The sequence below is a fragment of the Heptranchias perlo genome, unplaced genomic scaffold (genome assembly GCF_035084215.1).
Source record: "Heptranchias perlo isolate sHepPer1 unplaced genomic scaffold, sHepPer1.hap1 HAP1_SCAFFOLD_47, whole genome shotgun sequence".
In the NCBI taxonomy this organism is placed as follows: domain Eukaryota; kingdom Metazoa; phylum Chordata; class Chondrichthyes; order Hexanchiformes; family Hexanchidae; genus Heptranchias; species Heptranchias perlo.
In genome coordinates, this window is record NW_027139484.1 from 8,211,682 (window position 1) to 8,232,443 (window position 20,762).

At 50.7% G+C, this 20,762-nt stretch overlaps 1 protein-coding gene across 2 annotated transcripts in view; it reads left to right on the plus strand.

Moving 5' to 3' along the window:
• The first annotated feature begins 4,834 nt into the window (after positions 1-4,834).
• The window catches only part of LOC137313339 (NACHT, LRR and PYD domains-containing protein 3-like), a 78,402-nt gene continuing 62,474 nt past the window's right edge, over positions 4,835-20,762 (plus strand). For both annotated transcript variants that reach the window (XM_067979463.1, XM_067979461.1), the window contains exons 1-2: positions 4,835-5,045; positions 12,313-12,479. The gene's annotated coding sequence lies outside the window, so the exon portion shown is untranslated. The remainder of the gene's footprint in view (positions 5,046-12,312; positions 12,480-20,762) is intronic.

Sequence of the window (20,762 nt, forward strand, 5' to 3'; positions counted from 1 at the left end):
GGGGCTGTGTGAGTGAGGGTGGAGGGAGGGGGATGTTGAGTGAGGATGGAGGGAGGGAGGTAATATGTCTGAAAGGGCTGAAGGGGGGATATTTGTGTGAGGGTGGAGGGAGGGCGATATGTCGGTATGGGCTGAGGGAGTGTGATGAGAGTGTGGGTGGAGAGAGGGGAATGTTTTAGAGAGGATGGAGGGAGGGCGATATGTCGGTAAGGGCTGAGGGAGGGTGATGTGAGTGAGGGTGGAGAGAGGGGGATGTGAATGAGGGTGGATGGAGGGGGATGTGTGAGTGAGGGTGGAGGGAGGGGGATGTGAATGAGGGTGGAGGGAGGCGGATGTGTTGGAGAAGTTGGAGGGAGCGGTTTGTGTGAGTTACGGTGGAGAGAGTGGGATGTGTTCGTGAGGATGGAAGGAGTGGGATATGTGAGTGAAGCTGAAGGGAGGTGGATGTGAGTGAGGGTGGAGGGAGGGGGATGTTTTAGTGAGGATGGAGGGAGTGGGATATGTGAGTGAAGGTGAAGGGAGGTGGATGTGAGTAAGGGGGAGGAACGGGGATTTGTGAGTGAGCGTGGAGGGTGGGGTTTGTGTGAGTGACTCTGAAAGGAGGGGGATGTGTGAGTTTGGGTGGAGGGAGGGTGATGTGAATGAGCATGGATGGAGCAGGATGTTTGAGTGACAGAGGAGGGAGAGGGATATGTGAATGATGGTGGAGGGAGTGGGATGTGTGAGTAACGGTGGAGTGTGACACATGTGATTGAGTGTGGAGGGAGGGTAATGTGATTGTGCGTGGGGGGACGGGGATGTGCGTGCATGTGGAGGTAGGGGATGTGAGTGTTGGTGGAGGGAGGGGCATTTGAGTAAAATTGGTGGGAGTGGGATGTGAATGAGGTTGGACGGATGTGGATGTTTGAGTGAGTGTGGAGGGAGGGTTATGTGTGACTGAGGATGGAGGGCCGGGGATTTGAGTGAGGATGGAGGGCCGGGGATTTGAGTGAGGGTGGAGGAAGGGGATGTCATTGAGCATGGAGGGCGGGACGTGAGTGAGGATGATGGGAGTAGGATGTAACTGAGTGATGGTGGAAGGAGGGTGATGTATGAGTGAAGGTGGAGGGAATGGGATGTTTCTGTGATGGAGGTGGGAGGTGAAGTATGAGTGAGGGTGGTGGGAGTGGGCTGTTTGAGTGATGGTGGAGGGAGTTGGATGTGTGAGTGAGTGTAGAGGAAGGGGGATGTGATTGAGGGCGGAAGGACGGTGATGTGTGAGTGAGGGTGGAGGAAGGGGGATGTGTGAGTGAAGGTGGAGTGAGAGGGATATGGGTGAAGGTGGAGGGAGGGGGATTTGTGAGTGACGGTGGAGTGAGGGGGCTGAGTGAGTGAGGATGGAAGGAGGGAGATGTGAGTGCGGATTGACGGAGGAGGATGTTAGAGAGGGTGGAGGGAGGGCGATTTCAGTGAGGCCAGTGGGAGTGGGAAATGTGAGTGACGGTGGAGGGAGGTGGATATGTGATTGAGTTGGAATGCGGGGTATGTGTGAGTGAGGTTGGAGGGAGGGGGATGCGTGAGTGAGGTGTAGGGAGGGAGTTGTGTGAATGAGGGTAGTTGTAGGGTAATGGGATTGATGCTGTTAGGAGGGGGATGTGATTGAGTGTGTTGGGTGTGGCATACGAGTGAGGGTGGAGTGTGGTGGATGTGAATGAGGGTGAAGATATTGGGATGTGTGAGTGAGGGTGGAGGGAGGTGGATATGTGAGTGAGGTTGGAGGGAGGGAGCTGTGTGAGTGAGGTCGTATGGAGGGGACTGTGTGAGTGAGTGTGGAGGGAGAGGAATGTGAGTGATGGTGGAGGGTGGGGGATGTGAATGAGGATGAAGGGTGTGGGATGTGCGAGTGAGGGTGGAGGGAGGTGGACATGTGATTGAGGGTGGAAGGAGTGGTACGTGATTGAGTGTGAAGGGAGTGGGATGTGTGAGAGACGGTGAAGCGAATGGGATGTGTGTGACGGTGGAGGGAGGGGGATGTGTTATTGAGGGGGAGGAAGGTGTATGCGAGTGAGGGAGTTGTGAGTGTGGAGTGACGGTGATGTGATGAGGGTGAAGAGAGGGGCTGCGAGTGAGGGGGCGGACGTGTGAGTTAGTGTGAAGGGAAGGGGATGTGAGTGTGTGTGAAGGGATGCGGGTGTGACTGAGCGTGGAGAGAGGGGGAAATGAGTGTGGGTGGAGGGAGAGAGTTGTGAATGATGGTGGAGAGTTTGGGATATGTGAGTGATTGCGGAGGAAGCGTGATGTATGAATGAGGGTGCAGGGAGTGGGATGTGAGTGAGGGTGGAGGGCGAGATATGAGTGTGGTTGGAGGGAGGGGTATTTGAGTGAGAGTGGAGGTAATGGGATGTGAATGAGTGTTGAGGGAGGGGATTGTGAGTGATGATGGAGGGATGGGGATGCGTGGTGATGTGTGAATGAGGGAAGAGGGAGCAGGATGTGAGTGAGTGTGCAGGGAGGGGTATTTGGGTGAAATTAGACGGTTTGGGATGGGAGTGAGTGTGGAGGGAGGGTGTTGTGGGTGGACGTGGAAGGAGGTGGATGTGATTGTGGGTGGAGGGAGGGGGTGTGAGTATGTGTGGATAGTGGGGGATGTGAGTGAGTGTGGAGGGAGGGGAATGAGAGCAAACTTGGAGGGAGGGGATGTGAGTGTGGGTGGAGGGAGGGGGTGTGAGTGAGGGTGGAGGGTTGGGGATGTGAGTGTGGGTGAAGGGAGGGGGATTTGAGTGAAATTGAATCGAGTGGGATGTGACCGAGGTTGGACGAATGGGGATGTGTGAGTGACTGTGGAGGGAGGGGGATGTGTGAATGGGGGTGGACGGCAGGGGATTTGAGTGAGGGTGAAGGGAGGGGATGTGAGTGAGCGTGCAGAGCGGGATGTGAGTTAGGATGGAGAGAGTCGGATGTGATTGAGGGTGGAGGGAGGGGATGTGAGTGAGGATGGAAGGAGTCGAATATGAGTGAGTGTGGAGGGAGTGAGCTGGAAGTTAGGGTGGAGTGAGGGGTGTGTGCTCGATCGCCTTCTCCCTCTCTCTGGGCCCGGGAACGTGTTGGCGGCTCTCGGTATTGAGTGAACAGCTCAGAGAAATCTCCTCCTCCCTGAACCCCGGGCCTCAGTCAGTGAAGAGATGCACTCCCGCTCTCCCCGACCGTTCTCACTGCCTGCTCCATTCCCATGGATGCAGGACAAGAACATAAGAATTGGTGCGGGAGTAGGCCATATGGCCTCTTCAGTGAGCTCCCAAATTCAATAAGATCATGGCTGATTTTCGACTTCAAATTAACTTTCCTGCCCGATCTCCATTTCCCTGGATTCCCTAAGAGTCCAAAACTCTATCGATCTCAGCCATGAATATTGTCAACGGTTCAACACCCACAGCCCTCTGGGGGAGAGAATTCCACAGATTCACAAACCTCTGAGTGAGGAAATTTCTCCTCATCTCAGTCCGAAACTAAAATGTCCGACGCCATATCCTGAGACGATGCCTCCTTGCTCGAGGCAATCCAGCCAGGGGAAACAACCTCTCAGCATCTACCCTGTCAAATCCCTCAGAATCGTATTGCTCTCAATCTTCTAAACTCTCATTCTTCTCAACTCCAGAGCGTATAGGCCCATTCTACTTAATCTCTCCTCATAGGACAACGCCTTCATCTCAGGAATCAATCTAGTGAACCTTTGTTGCACCGCCTGTAAGGCATGTACACCCTTTCTTAGATAAGGAGACCAAAATTGTACACATTACTCCAGGTGAGGTCACATCAAAGTCCAGTACAATTGTCGGAAAACTTCTTTAATCTTATACTCCAACCCCCATGCAATAAAGGCCAACATGCTATTTGCCTTCATAATTGTTTGCTGCACCTGCATGTTAACTTTCTGTGATTCTTGTACGAGGACACCCAGAAATCTCTGAACACCAAAATTTTATTGTTTCTCACCATTTAAAATATATTCTGTTTTTCTATTCTTCCCACAAAAGTGAATAACCTCACATTTCCCCACATTATACTCCATCTGCCATATTCTTGCCCACTCACTGAACCTGTCGATATCCCTTTTCAGACTCTTTATGTCCTCCTCACAGCTTACTTTCCCACCTAGCTTTGTATCGTCAGCAAACTTGGATACCTAACACTCAGTGCTTTCATTTAAGTCATTAACATATAGTGTAAATAGCTGAGGCCCCAGCACTGATCCATGTGGCACTCCACGAGGTCGAGCCTGCCAACCTGAAAATGACCCGTTTATCCCGACTCTCCGTTTTCTGTCCGTTTACCAATCCTCCATCCTCAATATTACCCCCAACCCAATGAGCCCTTACCTTGCATAACACACTTTTGTTTGGCAACTTATTGAATGCCGTTTGAAAATTTAAAAATACAATATCCACTGGTTCCCCTTTATCAACCCTGCTCGTGACATCCTCAAAAAACTCCAATAGAAATTCACCGAGGCGAGTGATTCCGCCCTTTCTATTATTTTTTATTCGTTCATGGGATGCCGTCATCGCTGGCGAGGCCGGCATTTATTGCCCAGCCCTAATTGCCCTTGAGAAGGTGGTGGTGAGCCGCCTTCTTCAACCGCTGCAGTCTGTGTGGTGAAGGTTCTCCCACAGTGCTGATCGGAAGGGAGGTTCTATTCTATTGGTTCATAACAAGCGGGCGTGGGGCTGTGTGTGGGACCAGGCCCTGATTGGCGGGTGGGGTTATCAATCACTTGTTTTGAACCAATGGAAGGGGCGGACTCAATGAGCGGCAATCATTTCTGCAGCGAGTGAAAGTGTCGATTCGATTCTCCTTCACACCGTCAATATTGTTCTCATTTTCTGCCCTGCCATAATTAGATCTCCCGGTGAATGACGGAGTGATTGAGAAAAGCCCACAGCTGGAATTAAACAGGGATTGTAGACTGAGGGACAACAGCCAGGCGAATCAGCACAGGATTGTGAGATCAGCAACCAGAAAGAACCCTTCCGATTCAAAGAGCTTCCATCGATCGACTGGGGAGAAAGGTAAGAGAAAGTCCCATTTACTCAGATAAACACTGGTCCTGTGGACAGTCCACAAAGGTTACAAGCTAATGGGGAAATGGTGACAATGAGACTGGGAGAGTCTGATCACAGAGTACAATTATCCAGCATGAGGCCGTGCAATGAAACGTGAAGTGAGATCAGTTTCTGTCTCAAAGCACACAGTCACAAATGAATCTTGTGTGTGTTTTAGAGTGAAGGGGTTTGATCTAAGAGGTGACTCCAGTCTGAGGCAGTGCCGAGCAGATATACAATGTCTCCCCGCCCCCAGCACCAACTGTGAATGAACCCACCTTTATGGTCCCCATAATATCAATATTACACTGTATTAATGTAGTACCAGTCAGTGTTACCGAATTCAAATATATTTCATATCCAACTATCAAAATCAATCATCTTACAATTCTGAACTGGATACTGGATTTAACTTAATGTTATTTCCCATCAGTAAATCTATTTCTGGATTTTAGAATTGCAGTTGAATTAAATGATAGTTTACATATAAACTGGTGATAAAATGATACGTAAATCGTATTCGAATAATGATTTAAGCAGAAAATATAGACACTGTCTTTCAGCCCTTTTAAACACTAACTGGAGTTTCCAGAAATGTTGTTTATCCAAACTTTGTAACATTCCAGATGTATAAAGAATGTGACGATCAGATGTTTTGCCATCGAATTCAGTATCGTAGCAGTAATTTAAATGGCCACTGCTAACAGTTACATGTTTAGATGGTTTATGACAATCTGATTTTCAGAGCAGATGGGGTCTGTTTTTAATAATGTGACTGTTTGATCCATGTCCTTCTGTCGATGCGGTGCTGCTTAATGTTCTGTCGAGCTCGAACTGACGGTACATTCAGTAAATTCCCAGTATCAGGTCTCGTGGTGTAAAAACATCTTTATTGGAATAGCAGCTTCGTGGTTAGAAAAAGTGTCTGAATGTTTAGGGTTAATCTTCATCTTAACTAAACTCTAAACACGATGGTGGTTTTTGTCATTTCCGTTTCAGTTATTTTCCATGAGTGATTTCCTCTACTGCCATGGTAACAATCTGTCAGATCTCAGTACAAGAGGTGTTGGTTCCAATTTATGTCCGAAAGACCATGAAACATTCAGTGTAAACTCTTCTCTATATATTCAGACCATGAAACGGGACACCCAAATTTCTCTGAACACCAACGTTCAATAGTTTCTTACGATTTAAAAAATATCCTGTTTTTCTATTCTTCCGACCAAAGTGAATAACCTCACATTTCTCCATCTGCCACCTTCTTGCCCACTCACTTAACCTGTCTATATCTCTTTGCAGACTCTTTGTGTCCTCCTCACAGCTTACTTTCCCACCTACCTTTTATCGTCAGCAAAATTGGAGACATTACACTCGGCCCCTTCATCTAAGTCATAGAATCGTTGCAACACAGAGGGAGGCCATTCGACCCGTCGACCATGCGCCGAATCTATGCAAGAGCAATCCAGCTAGTCCCACTCCCCTGCCCTATCCCCGGAGCCCTGCAATTTTTGTTCCCTTCAAGTATTTATCCAATTCCCTTTTAAAAGCCATGATTGAACCGGGGCGGGCCCAGAGAGAGAAGTATGAGTGAGAGTGGAGGGTGGAGGATGTGAGCGATGGTGAAGGGAGGGGGGTGTAAGTGACTGTGGTGGGAGGACGATGTGAATGATGATGGAGGGAGTGGGATATGTGAGAGAGGGTAGAGGGAGTGGGATGTGTGAGTGACGGTGGAAGGAGGGGGATGTATGAGAGAGGGTGGAGGCAGGGAAATGTGTGAATGAGGATGAAGGGAGGTGGATGCGTGATTGAGGGTGGGGGTTGGGGGATGTGAATGAGGGTGGAGGTATGGCGATGGGAGTGAGGGTGGAGTGAGAGGATGTTTGAGTGAGGGTGGTGGGAGAGGGTATGAGTGAGGGTAGAAGGGTGGATGTGTGTGAGGCTGGATGGAAGGGGTTGTGAGTGAGTTTGGAGGGAGGGGATGTGAGTGAGTGTATTGCGAAGAGGATGTATGACTGATGGTGGAGTGTGCGGGATGTGTAAGTGAGGGTGGAGTGTGGGGTATGAGTGTTCGAGGGTGAAGGGAGGGGGATGTGAGTGACAGTGGAGGAAGGGTGATGTATGAGTGACGGTGGAGCGAGATGAAAGTGTGAGTGTGGGTGGTGTGAGGGGTATGTTTGAGTGAATGTGGAGTGAGGGTGATGTGTGAGTGAAGGTGGAGGGATGGTGATGTGAATGAGGATAGAGGTAGGGCGATGTAAGTGAGGTTGGGGGTGTGGGTTTTGAGTGAGGGTGGAGGGAGGAGGATGTTTGAATGAGGGTGAATGGAGAGGAATGTGAATGAGGGTGGACGGAGTGGGGTGTGTGAGTGACGGTGGAGGTAGAGGGATGTGAATGATAGTGGAGGGAGGGCCATGTGAGTGAGGGTGGAGGAAGGGACGTGTGAGTGAGGGTGCAGGGTGGTGGATGCGTTATTGTGGGTGGAGGGAAGAGGATGTGAATTAGGGTAGAGGAATTGTGATGTGTGAATGACAGTGGAGAGAGGGTGCTGTCTGAGTGAGGGTGGAGTGATGTGGATGTATGAGTGAGAGTGGAGGAAGGGGGATGTGAGTGAGGGTCGACGACGTGGGATGTGTGATTGAGGTTAGAGGGATGATGAGTGAGTGAACATGGATATAGAGGGATGTGAATGAGGGTGGAGGGAGGGGATGTGAGTGAGTATGGAGGGAAGGGGTTGCGCGTGAGGGGGAGGGAGTGGGATGTGTGAGTGAGGATGGTGGGAGAGGGATGTGTGAGTGTCAGTGGAAGGAGATGGATGTGTGAGTGATGGTGGAGGGTGGGCCGTGTGTGAGTGAGGGTGAGGTGACGGGATGCGATTGCGGGCGGAGGCAGACGATGTGTGAGTGAGTTTGGAGGGAGGTGGATGTGTGATTGACTCAGGATGGATGAGTGGTGGGAGGAGGATTTGTGAGTGAGGATGGAGGGAGGGTTAGGAGTGAATGATGGTAGAGAAAGGAGGATGTGTGAGTGAGGGTGGAGGGCGGGGAATGACTGAATAAGGTTGGAGGAATGGTGTGTGTTTGAGTGTGCAGTTAGTGGGATGATTGTATAAGGGTGGAGGGATGGGATTTATGAGTGAGGGTGGATGGGGATGTGTCAGTGAGGGTGGATGGAGGGCGATGTGAGCGAGGTTGGTGGTAGGTCAATGGGAGTGAGGTTGGAGGGCGGCGATGTGAGTGAGGGTGGATGGTGGGGTCTGACTGAGGGTGGGATGTTTCAGTTAGGGAGGAGGGAAGAGAATGTGAATGAGGATGGAGGGTGTGGGGTGTGTGAATTAGGGTGGAGGGAATTTGATGTGTGAGTGAGCGTGGAGTGAGGGGGATGTGTGAGTGAGGGTGGAAGGAGAGGGATGTGTGAGTTAGGGTGGAGGGAGTGGAATGTGAATGACTGTGAGGGGATATGAGTGAGTGTGGAGGGAGGGGATGTGTGAGTGAGGTTGGAGAGAGGATGACGTGAGTGAGGGTGGAGCGAGGTGAATATGTGATTGATGGAGGAGGGACGGGGAAGTATATGTGAGGGTAGAGGGAGGTGGATGTGGGTGAGGGTGGGCTGTGTGAGTTAGAGTGGAGGGAGGAGTATGTGAATAAGGGTGGACGGAGTGGGATATGTGAATTAGGGTGGAGGGAGGAGTATGTGAATAAGGGTGGAGGGAGTGGGATGTGTGAATTAGGGTGGAGGGAGGAGTATGTGAATAAGGGTGGAGGGAGTGGGATGTGTGAATTAGGGTGGAGGGAGGAGTATGTGAATAAGGGTGGAGGGAGTGGGATATGAGAATTAGGGTGGAGGGAGGAGTATGTGAATAAGGGTGGAGGGAGTGGGATGTGTGAGTTAGGGTGGAGGGAGGAGTATGTGAATAAGGGTGGAGGGAGTGGGATGTGTGAATTAGGGTGGAGGGAGGAGTATGTGAATAAGAGTGGACAGAGTGGGATGTGTGAGTCAGGGTGGAGGGAGGAGTATGTGAATAAGGGTGGAGGGAGTGGGATGTGTGAGTTAGGGTGGAGGGAGGAGTATGTGAATAAGAGTGGACAGAGTGTGATGTGTGAGTCAGGGTGGAGGGAGGAGTATGTGAATAAGAGTGGACAGAGTGGGATGTGTGAGTTACAGTGAAGGGAGGGGAATGTGTGAGTGAGCGTGGAGTGACGGTGATGTCTGAGTGAGTGTGGAGGGAGGGGGATGTGTGAGTGAGGGTAGTGGGAGTGGTTATATGAGTTAGGATGGAGGCATGGAGATGTGAATGAGGGTGGAGGGAGGTGGATATGTGAGTGAGTGTTGTGGAAGGGGGTTGTGTGTGGGGGGTGGCGTAGGGAGGGAAATGTGTGAGTGCCTGTGAAGTGAGGGGGAAATGTGAGTCAGGGTGGAGGGAGGGGGATGTTCATGAGGGTGCAGTAACGGTGATGTGAGTGAGAAGGGAGGGAAGGGAATGTGAGTGAGGGTGGAGACAGGAGGATGTATGATTGAGCGTGGAGGGAGTGGAATATGAGTGAGGGTAGAGGGAGGTGAATTTGAGTGAGAAGGGAAGGAGGCGGATGTGAATGAGGTTGATAGGAACGATGTGAGTGAGTGTAGATGGAGGAGTTTGTATGTGATGGTGGAAGCACGGGGTTGTGAGTGAGGCTGGAGGGAGGCAGAAGTGTGAGTGAGAGTGGAGGGAGGGGATTGTGAGTAAGGTTGATGGGACCAATGTGAATGAGGCTGGAAGGAAGTGGATGTGTGAGTGTGAATGGAGGGAGGGGATTGTGTGTTATGGTGGAGGGAGGGGGATGTGTGAGTGAGAGTGGAGGGAGGGTGTTATGAGTCAGGGTGGAGGGAGCAGGATGTGTGTGAGGGTGGAGGGAGTCGTATGTGAGTGAGGCTGGACGGAAGTGGATGTGAGTGAGAGTGGGGTGAGGGGGATGTGAAAGAGGATGGAGGGATAGGGATATGAATGCGTGTTGAGGGAGGGTGATCTGAGTAAGAGTGGAGAGAGGGGCATGTGCTTTAGGGTGGAGTGAGGGGGATGTGTGTGAGGGTGGATGGAAGTGGATGTGAGTGAGTGTGGAAGGAGTGGGATGTGAATGAGTGTTGTGGGAGGGTGAGGTGAGTGAGAGTGGAGGGAGGAGATGTGAAACAGGGTGGAGGGATGGGGATGTGGTTCAGGGTGAGGGTGCAGGGAGGGGGATGTGTGCGAGGGTGGAGGGAGGGGATGTGTGTGAGGGTGGAGGGAGGTGGTGTGTGTGAGTGTGGAGGGAGGGGGATGTGTGTGAGGGTGGAGGGTGGAGGATGTGAGAGACGGTGGAGGGATAGGGATGTGGGTGACTGTGGAGGGAGAGGCACGTGAATGAGGGTGCACGGAGGGTCATGTGAGTGACTGTGTTGTCCCTCTCTCTGGGCCCGGGAACGTGTGGCAGCTCCAGGGAGTGTGCTTGTGGCTCAGATAAATCTCCCCCTCCCTGAACCCCGGGCTTCAGTCAGTGAGGAGCTGCACTCCCGCACTCTCCGCCCGGTCTCACTGCCTGGTATCACCGCCTGGTCCATCCCCTGGGTCACCTCATAAGAACATACAAAATAGGAGCAGGGCTGGGCCATCCGGCCCCTCGATCCTGCTCCGCCATTCAATAAGATCATGGCTGATCTTCAACCTCAACTCCACTTTCCCGTCTGATCCCCATATCCCTTGAGTCAATTACAGTCCAAAAATCTCTCAATCTCAGCCTTGAATATACTCAACGATTGACCATCCACAGCCCCCCGGGGAAAAAGAAATCCAAAGGTTCACAACCCTCTGAATGAAGAAATTTCTCCTCATCTTATTCCTAAAAGTCTGACCCCGTATCCTGAGACTATGCCCCCTTGTTCTAGACTATCCAGCTAGGGGAAACAACCTCTCAGCATCGACCCTGTCAAAACCCCTCAGAATCTTATATGATTCAATAATATCACCTCTCATTCTTCTAAACTCCAGAGAGTATCGGCCCATTCTACTCAATCTCTCCTCATAGGACAACCCTCTCATCCCAGGAATCAATCCAGTGAACCCATCTTGCACTGCCTGTAAGACAAGTATATCATTCCATAGATAAAGAGACCAAAAGTGTACACAGTACTCCAGGTGAGGTCTCATCAAAGCCCTATACAATTCTCGGAAGAATTCCTTACTCTTGAACTCCAACCCCCTTGCAATAAAGGCCAAAATGCTATTTGCCTTCATGATTGTTTGCTGTACCTGCATGTTAACTTTCTTTGTTTCTTGTACGAGGACACCTCTGAACGATAAAATGTAACAGTTTATCACCATTTTAAAAATATTCTGTTTTTCTTTGCTTCGGACAAAAGTGAATAACCTCACATTTCCCCACATTATACTCTATCTTCCATATTTTTGCCCACTCACTGAAGCTGTCTATATCCCTTTGCAGACTCTTTGTGTCATCCTCATTGCTGACTTTCCCACCTAGCTTTGTATCGTCAGCAAACTTGGATACACAGCACTCGGTGCCTTCATCTAAGTCATTAATATAGATTGTAAATAGCTGAGGCCCCAGCACTGATCATTGTGGCACTCCACTGGTTACAGCCTGCCAACCTGAAAATGACTCGTTTATCCCGACTCTCTGTTTTCTGTTCGTGAACCAATTCTCAATCCTCAATATTAGCCCAACCCAATGAGCCCTTCTCTTGTGTAACAAACTATTGTGTGGCAATTTATTGACTGCCTTTTGAAAATCGAAATAAGCAACATCCGCTAGTTCCCCTTTATCTACCCTGCTCGTGACATCCTCAAAAAACTCCGACAGAGATTCGCATAGGCGAGTGACTTACGCCCGTTCTATTATTTTTTTATTCGTTCATGGGATGTGGGCATCGCTGGCGAGGCCAGCATTTATTGCCCAGCCCTAATTGCCCTTGAGAAGGTGGTGGTGAGCCGCCTTCTTCAACCGCTGCAGTCTGTGTGGTGAAGGTTCTCCCACAGTGCTGATCGGAAGGGAGTTTCTATTCTATTGGTTCATAACAAGCGGGCGTGGGGCTGTGTGTGGGACCAGGCACTGATTGGCGGGTGGGGTTATCAATCACTTGTTTTGAACCAATGGAAGTGGCGGACTCAATGAGCGGCATTCATTTCTGCAGCGAGGGAAAGTGCAGATTAGATTCTCCTTCACACCGTCAGGATTGGTCTCATTTTCTGCCCTGCCATTATTAGATCTCCCGGTGAATGACGAAGTGATTGAGAAAAGTCCACAGCTGGAAGTAAACAGGGATTGTAGACTGAGGAACAACAGCAGGTGAATCAGCACAGGATTGTGAGAGCAGCAACCAGAGAGAACCCTTCCGATTCAAAGAGCTTCCATAGATCGACTGGGGAGAAAGGTAAGAGAAAGTGTCATTTCCTCAAATGAACACTGGTCCTGTAGACAGTCCACAAAGGTTACAAGGTAAAGGGGGAAATGGCGAGAATGAGACTGGGAGAGTCTAATCACCGAGTACAATTATCCAGCATGAGGCAGTGCAATGAAATGTGAAGTGAGATCAGTTTCTGTCTCAAATCACATAGTCACAAATGAATCTTGTGTGTGTTTTAGAGTGAAGGGGTTTGATCGAAGAGATGACTCCAGTCTGATGCGGAGCCCATCAGGTTTAAAGTGTCTCCCCGTCCCCAGCACCAACTTGGAAAGAACCCACCTTTCTTGTCTCCATAATATCGATATTATACTGTGTTTTAATGTAATGCCAGACAGTGTTACTGAATTCAAATATATTTCATATCCATCAAAATCAACCATCTTACAATTCTGAACTGGATACTGGGTTTTGCTTAATATTATTTCCCATCAGTAAATCTATTTCTGGATTTCACACTTGCAGTTGAATTAAATGATTATCATTTAAATATAAACTGGTGATAAAATGATACGCAAATCTTATTTAATGGATTGTAAAAATTCTTCCAATTGATTATTTTGTGTGTTGTCAGAATAATGTTCTGGGTGATCACCTGATCCAGCCTCGGCCGAGGGTTCTTTTTATTAAACTGAGAGCGATGTTTGTCCCGATACAATCCAGATTCATTTCCCTGCTCTTTGATTTGATAGAAGTGTTCAAAATCATGGCGATTTAGATAAAGTAAGTAAAGGGAAACTGTTCCTATTGGCGGAAGGGTCAAGAACCAGAGGACACACATTTAAGGTGATTGGCGAAAGAACCAAATGCAGTGAGTTTAATGATCTGGAATGCGCTGCCTGACGGGATGGTGGAAGCAGATTCAAAAGCGAATTGGATAAATTGTGCAAGGGAAAATATTTGCAGGTCTACGTGGAAAGAGCGGGGGAATGGGATTAAATGTAATGCTCTGACTAAGAGCCGGCACAGGCTCGATGGCCTGAATGGTCTCCTTCGATGCTGTAATCATTCCGTTATTCTATCCAATTCCTTTTTCAAGTTACTATTGAATCTGCTTCCACCACCCGTTCAGGTAGTCCAGTCCAGATCATAATATCTGGCCACATCAAAATGCAAATCTCTTCATCTCCCCCCGCCTGCTTCTTTTGTCAATTATCTTAAATCTGTGTCCCCTGGTTATCGACACATATTAATCTTAAAAGCCTTTTTCTAACCATCCGTTTATCGATTTATAATTATGTTTAATCTAACTTAACAGGTATAAATAGAGGACCGTGTTTTCAAAATATCAGTGAGAGACAGGCCCTTGAGATTAATGTACAAGTCTGGCGTGTCATGTAACTTTCATATTACAAAGCGATCATAAATAATACCGTTGTTAAGAAATGGCGGGGTGATAATATGTTTTTGAAAAACAAGCATAATTGCAGCGACACAAAGTTCAAAACATTTTTTTTCCATTTGGCAGCTGTAAGTTGCCAGCGAGCTCAAGGAACGGAAACGAGATCTGTTGCATTGCCCGTCTCTGCTGACAACGGTTTGTAAACTGGAGAGTGGGGGGTAAAGTAGATCTGCTGCATCGCCCCCCTCTGCTGACTGAGGTTTGTAAACTGGAGAATGGGGGGTAAAGTAGATCTGCTGCATCGCCCCCCTCTGCTGACTGAGGTTTGTAAACTGGAGAATGGGTGTAAAGTAGATCTGTTGCATCGCCCCCCTCTGCTGACTCAGGTTTGTAACCTGGAGACTGGGGTAAAGTAGATCTGTTGCATCGCCCCCCTCTGCTGACTGAGGTTTGTAACCTGGAGACTGGGCGGTAAAGGAGATCTGTTGCATCGCCCCGCCTCTGCTGACTGCGGTTTGTATCCTGGAGACTGGGGGGTAAAGTAGATCTGTTGCATCGCCCCCCTCTGCTGACTGCGGTTTGTAACCTGGAGACTGGGGGGTAAAGTAGATCTGTTGCATCGCCCCCCTCTGCTGACTGCGGTTTGTATCCTGGAGACTGGGGGGTAAAGTAGATCTGTTGCATCGCCCCACTCAACTGACTGAGGTTTGTAACCTGGAGACTGGGCGGTAAAGGAGATCTGTTGCATCTCCCCCCTCTGCTGACAGCGGTTTGTAACCTGGAGAATGGGGGGTAAAGTAGATCTGCTGCATCGCCCCCCTCTGCTGACTGCGGTTTGAAACCTGGAGACTGGGGGGTAAAGTAGATCTGTTGCATCGCCCGCCTCATCTGGCTGCGGTTTGTTTCCTGGAGACTTGGGGGGTAAAGTAGATCTGTTGCATCGCCCACCTCTGCTGACTGAGGTTTGTAACCTGGTGACTGGGGGGTAAAGTAGATCTGTTGCATCTCCCCCCTCTGCTGACTGAGGTTTGTAACTTGGAGACTGGGGGGTAAAGTAGATCTGTTTCATCGCCCCACTCTGCTGACTGTGGTTTGTAACCTGGAGACTGGGGGGTAAAGTAGTTCTGTTGCATCGCCCCCCTCTGCTGACTGAGGCTTGTAACCTGGAGATTGGGGGGTAAAGTAGATTTGCTGCATCGCCCCCCTCTGCTGACTGAGGTTTGTAACCTGGAGACTGGGGGGTAAAGTAGATCTGTTGCATCGCCCCCCTCTGCTGACTGCGATTTGTAACCTGGAGACTGGGGGGTAAAGTAGATTTGTTGCATCGCCCCCCTCTGCTGACTGAGGCTTGAACCTGGAGACTGGGGGGTAAAGTAGATCTGTTGCATCGCCCTCCTCTGCTGACAGCGGTTTGTAACCTGGAGAATGGGGGGGGGGGTAAAGTAGATCTGTTGCATCGCCCCCCTCTGCTGACTGCGATTTGTAACCTGGAGACTGGGGGGTAAAGTAGATCTGTTGCATCTCCCCCCTCTGCTGACTGCGGTTTGTAACCTGGAGACTGGGAGATTAAGTAGATCAGTTGCATCACCCCCCTCTGCTGACTGAGGTTTGTAACCTGGAGACTGGGGGGTAAAGTAGATCTGTTGCATCTCCCCACTCTGCTGACTGAGGTTTGTAACTTGGAGACTGGGGGGTAAAGTAGATCTGTTTCATCGCCCCACTCTGCTGACTGTGGTTTGTAACCTGGAGACTGGGGGGTAAAGTAGATCTGTTGCATCGCCCCCCTCTGCTGACTGAGGCTTGTAACCTGGAGATTGGGGGGTAAAGTAGATCTGCTGCATCGCCCTCCTCTGCTGACTGAGGTTTGTAACCTGGAGACTGGGGGGTAAAGTAGATCTGTTGCATCGCCCCATTCTGCTGACTGAGGTTTGTAACCTGGAGACTGGGAGGTAAAGTAGATTTGTTGCATCGCCCCCCTCTGCTGACTGAGGCTTGAACCTGGAGACTGGGGGGTAAAGTAGATCTGTTGCATCTCCCCCCTCTGCTGACTGCGGTTTGTAACCTGGAGACTGGGAGTTTAAGTAGATCAGTTGCATCGCCCCCCTCTGCTGACTGTGGTTTGTAACCTGGAGACTGGGGGTTAAAGTCGATCTGTTGCATCGCCCCCCTCTGCTGAATGGGTCGATATGAGGAAGAGGTTTCTGATACTTTGCCCCGAGACGCCACTTGCAGTGTCTGATCCAACCAGTGATATGGACACGTGTCTTCTGGGAATTTAACTTGTTCAGGCCCAGTCTGTGTCGGGTTTTACAAGTTGTTGATGGTTCAAGGTTGGGTTTCATCATCCTGCCGCTTGTCCCCTACACACAAAATACACACAGATACTCAGTCACTCACTGATATACAGAGGCATCGTCTCTCTCACACACGTTCACTCAGAGTCACTCACTGATATACAGAGGCATCCTCTCTCTCACACACTCACTCCGAGTCACTCACTGATATGCAGAGGCATCCTCTCTCTCACACACACTCACTCATTCACTGATATACAGAGGCACCCTCGCTCACACTCACTCATTCACTGATAGACAGAGGCATCCTCTCTCTCACTCTCACTCACTGATATACGCACACATCCTTTCTCACTGTGTCTCTCACACGGTACCCTGCCATTGTGTGGTGACCCAGTGCCTTCCCCAAAGTGTTTGATACTGTATCATTACCCGTGTGTTTCACTCCAAACCCAATAACATTATATAGGAACAGGAGGAGGCCGTTCAGCCACTCGAGCCTGTTACACTGGAATTGGGGGAGGCCGTTCAGCCCCTCGAGCCTGTTACACAGGAACAGAAGGAGGCCGTTCAGCCCCTCGAGCCTGTTACACAGGAACAGGAGGAGGCCATCCGGCCCCTCGAGCCTGTTACACAGGAACAGGAGGAGGCCATTCAGCCCCTCGAGCCTGTTATACTGGAACAGGAGGAGGCCGTTCAACCCCTCGAGCCTGTTACACCGGAACAGGGGGAGTCCGTTCAGCTCCTCGAGGTTGTTTCACAGGAAAAGGAGGAGGCCATTCATCCCCTCGATCCTTTCCCGCCATTCTATTAAATCGTAACCGATCTGTACTTCAACTTCCTATCACCTCAACACACCTAATAAAAGGGTAGATTTGATTCCCTGTTACTTTGTACTGAAAACAGAATCTTACTCTATTGGGGAAACTGGAAACCAGGGACACAGACAGACTAAGTGAGTGAGGAAAACTGTGGGAGATGGTGTTTAATGTGGGCAAGTGTGAGGTCATCCACTTTGGATCAGAAAAAGACAAATCGGAATATTTTCTGAATGGGAAGAGTGTGGGAACTGTGGATGAGCAGAGAAATTTAGGGGTCCAAGTACACAAATCTCTAAAACCCAGTGGGCAGGTACACGAAGTGATCAAAAAGACTAATGTAATGTTGGCCTTTATCTCAAGGGCTGGAATATGAAGTGGAGGAAGTTATGTTACATCTTTCCATAGCTCTGGTTAGAGCCCGTCGAGAGCTCGATCAATCAATGAGGTAGATTTTAAGGAGCGTCTTGAAGGAGGAGAGAGAGGCGCAGAGGTTTAGCGAGGAAATTCCAGAGCTTGGGGTCCAGGCAGCTGAAGGCACGGCCGCCAGTGGTGAAGCAATGGAAATGGGGGGATCGGCAACAGGCGAGATTTGTAGGAGCGCATAGATCGCGGAGGGTTGTAGGGCTGGAGGAGGTTACAGAGATGGGGAGGGGGAGGGTCGTGCAGGGATTTCAAAACCAGGATGAAAATTTTAAAATGGAGGCGTTCCCAGACCGTGAGCCAATGTAGGTCAGTGAGCAAAGCGGGTGATGGGTGAACGGAACTTTGTGCGAGTTCTGACATGGGCAGCAGAGTTTAGGATGTTTATGGAGGGTGGAAGATGGGAGGACGGGCAGGAGAGTATTGGAATAGTGGAGTCTGGAGGTGAGAAAGGGATGGATGAGTCTGATTAACCGTCTGATTCACACTCCCGCCAGGGGGAGGATGGCGGTGGATTGAGATGATGGCGGTGGATTGAGATGATAGCGGTGGATGGGGACCGGTTGATCTTCTCCAGGGGGAGGATGGCGGTGGATTGAGATGATGGAGATGGATGGGGACCGGTTGATCTTCTCCAGGGGGAGGATGGCGGTGGATTGAGATGATGGCGGTGGATGGGTACCGGTTGATCCTCTCCAGGGGGAGGATGGCGGTGGATTGAGATGATGGCGGTGGATGGGGACCGGTTGATCGTCTCCAGGGGGAGGATGGCGGTGGATTGAGATGATGGCGGTGAATGGGGACCGGTTGATCTTCTCCAGGGGCAGGATGGCGGTGGATTGAGATGATGGCGGTGGATGGGGACCGGCTGATCTTCTCCAGGGGGAGGATGGCAGTGGATTGAGATGATGGCGGTGGATAGGGACCGGTTGATCCTCTCCAGGGGGAGGATGGCGGTGGATTGAGATGATGGCGGTGGATTGAGATGATGGCGGAGGATAGGGACCAGTTGATCGTCTCCAGTCCCCTGGATTCTTCCATCAGTCAGGTCGCGACCCCGCCGGATTGCTGACATCACACAAGCGCGCTGCATCCGGGCCCGCGCTGAGTCGGTGAAACGGCCGAAAGGGTTTAAAAATCTGGAGACACGTGACCCTTTCTGTGGTCGGTCAATCAAATGAGAGAGGGCGGTGCCTGTGGGGGAGGCGTTCATTTGTCCCGAGTGTGCAGTGCGCAGACCCTGCCCCGGAAGGGCCCCGGGGGAGGAGTCAGTTGGGGATGACAGGGGGACGGACTTGTCAATCGGGTTTGATCCAATAGGGACAAAATCTATGGGGGGAGTTGGAGAATGAGAGAGAGCCCCTGACATTAATCAGTGATGGGTGGGGAGGGAGGAGGGGCGAGATGGAGGAGGGGGAGGAGGGGGGAGAGGGAGAATGAGAGAGAGCCCCTGACTTTAATCAGTGATGGGTGGGGGGAGGGGGAGAATGAGAGAGAGCCACTTACTTCAATCAGTGATGGGTGGCGGGAGGGGGGAGGGAGAATGGGAGAGAGCCCCTCACTTCAATCATTGATGAGTGGGGGAGGGGTTAGAGGGAGAATGAGAGAGCCCCTGACATTAATCAGTGATGGGTGGGGGGAGGGGGAGAGGGAGAATGAGAGAGAGCCCCTTACTTTAATCAGTGATGGAGGGGGGAGCGGGAGAATGAGAGAGAGCCACTGACTTGAATCAGTGATGGGCGGGGGGAGCGGGAGAGGGAGAATGAGAGAGACACCATTACTTTAATCAGTGATGGGTGGAGGGAGAGGGAGAATGAGTGAGAGCCCCTTACTTTAATCAGTGATGGGTGGAGGGAGAGGGAGAGGGAGAATGAGTGAGAGCCCCTTACTTTAATCAGTGATGTTTGGGGGGAGGGGAAGAGGGAGAATGAGAGAGCCCCTTACCTTAATCAGTGATGGGTGGGGGGAGAGGGAGAGGGAGAATGCGAGAGAGCCCCTTACTTTAATCAGTGATGGTTGGGGGGAGAGGGAGCGGGAGAATGAGCGAGAGCACCTTCCTTTAATCAGTGATGGGTGGGGGGAGAGGGAGAATGAGAGCGAGCCCCTTAATTTAATCAGTGATGGGTGGGTGGAGAGGGAGAGGGAGAATGAGAGAGAGCCCCTCACTTTAATCAGTGATGGGGGAAGGGTGAGAGGGAGAATGAGAGAGAGCCCCTTCCCTTAATCAGTGATGGGTGGGGGGAGAGGGAGTGGGAGAATGCGAGAGAGCCCCTTACTTTAATCAGTGATGGGTGGGGGGAGGGTGAGAGGGAGAATGAGAGGGAGCCCCTCACTTTAATCAGTGATGGGTGGGGGGAGAGTGGAGAGGGAGAATGAGAGAGAGCCCCTTACTTTAATCAGTGATGTGTGGGGGGAGTTGTGGATGGAGAATGAGAGAGAGACCCTTACTTTCATCAGTGATGGGTGGGGGAGGGGGCAGAGGGAGTATGAGAGCGAGCCCTGAACTTTCATCAGTGATTGGCGGGGGGAGGGGGAGAGGGAGAATGAGAGAGAGCCCCTCACTTTAATCAATGATGGGAGGGGGGTGAGAGGGAGAATGAGAGAGCCCCTTACCTTAATCAGTGATGGGTGGGGGGAGAGGGAGAGGGAGAATGCGAGAGAGCCCCTTACTTTAATCAGTGATGGTTGGGGGGAGAGGGAGCGGGAGAATGAGCGAGAGCACCTTCCTTTAATCAGTGATGGGTGGGGGGAGAGGGAGAATGAGAGCGAGCCCCTTAATTTAATCAGTGATGGGTGGGTGGAGAGGGAGAGGGAGAATGAGAGAGAGCCCCTCACTTTAATCAGTGATGGGGGAAAGGTGAGAGGGAGAATGAGAGAGAGCCCCTTCCCTTAATCAGTGATGGGTGGGGGGAGAGGGAGTGGGAGAATGCGAGAGAGCCCCTTACTTTAATCAGTGATGGGTGGGGGGAGGGTGAGAGGGAGAATGAGAGGGAGCCCCTCACTTTAATCAGTGATGGGTGGGGGGAGAGTGGAGAGGGAGAATGAGAGAGAGCCCCTTACTTTAATCAGTGATGTGTGGGGGGAGTTGTGGATGGAGAATGAGAGAGAGACCCTTACTTTCATCAGTGATGGGTGGGGGAGGGGGCAGAGGGAGTATGAGAGCGAGCCCTGAACTTTCATCAGTGATTGGCGGGGGGAGGGGGAGAGGGAGAATGAGAGAGAGCCCCTCACTTTAATCAATGATGGGAGGGGGGTGAGAGGGAGAATGAGAGAGAGCCACTTACTTTAATAAGTGATGGGTGGGGGAGGGGGGAGAGGGAGAATGAGAGAGAGCCCTCAACTTTAATCAGTGATGGGGGAGTGGTGAGAGGGAGAA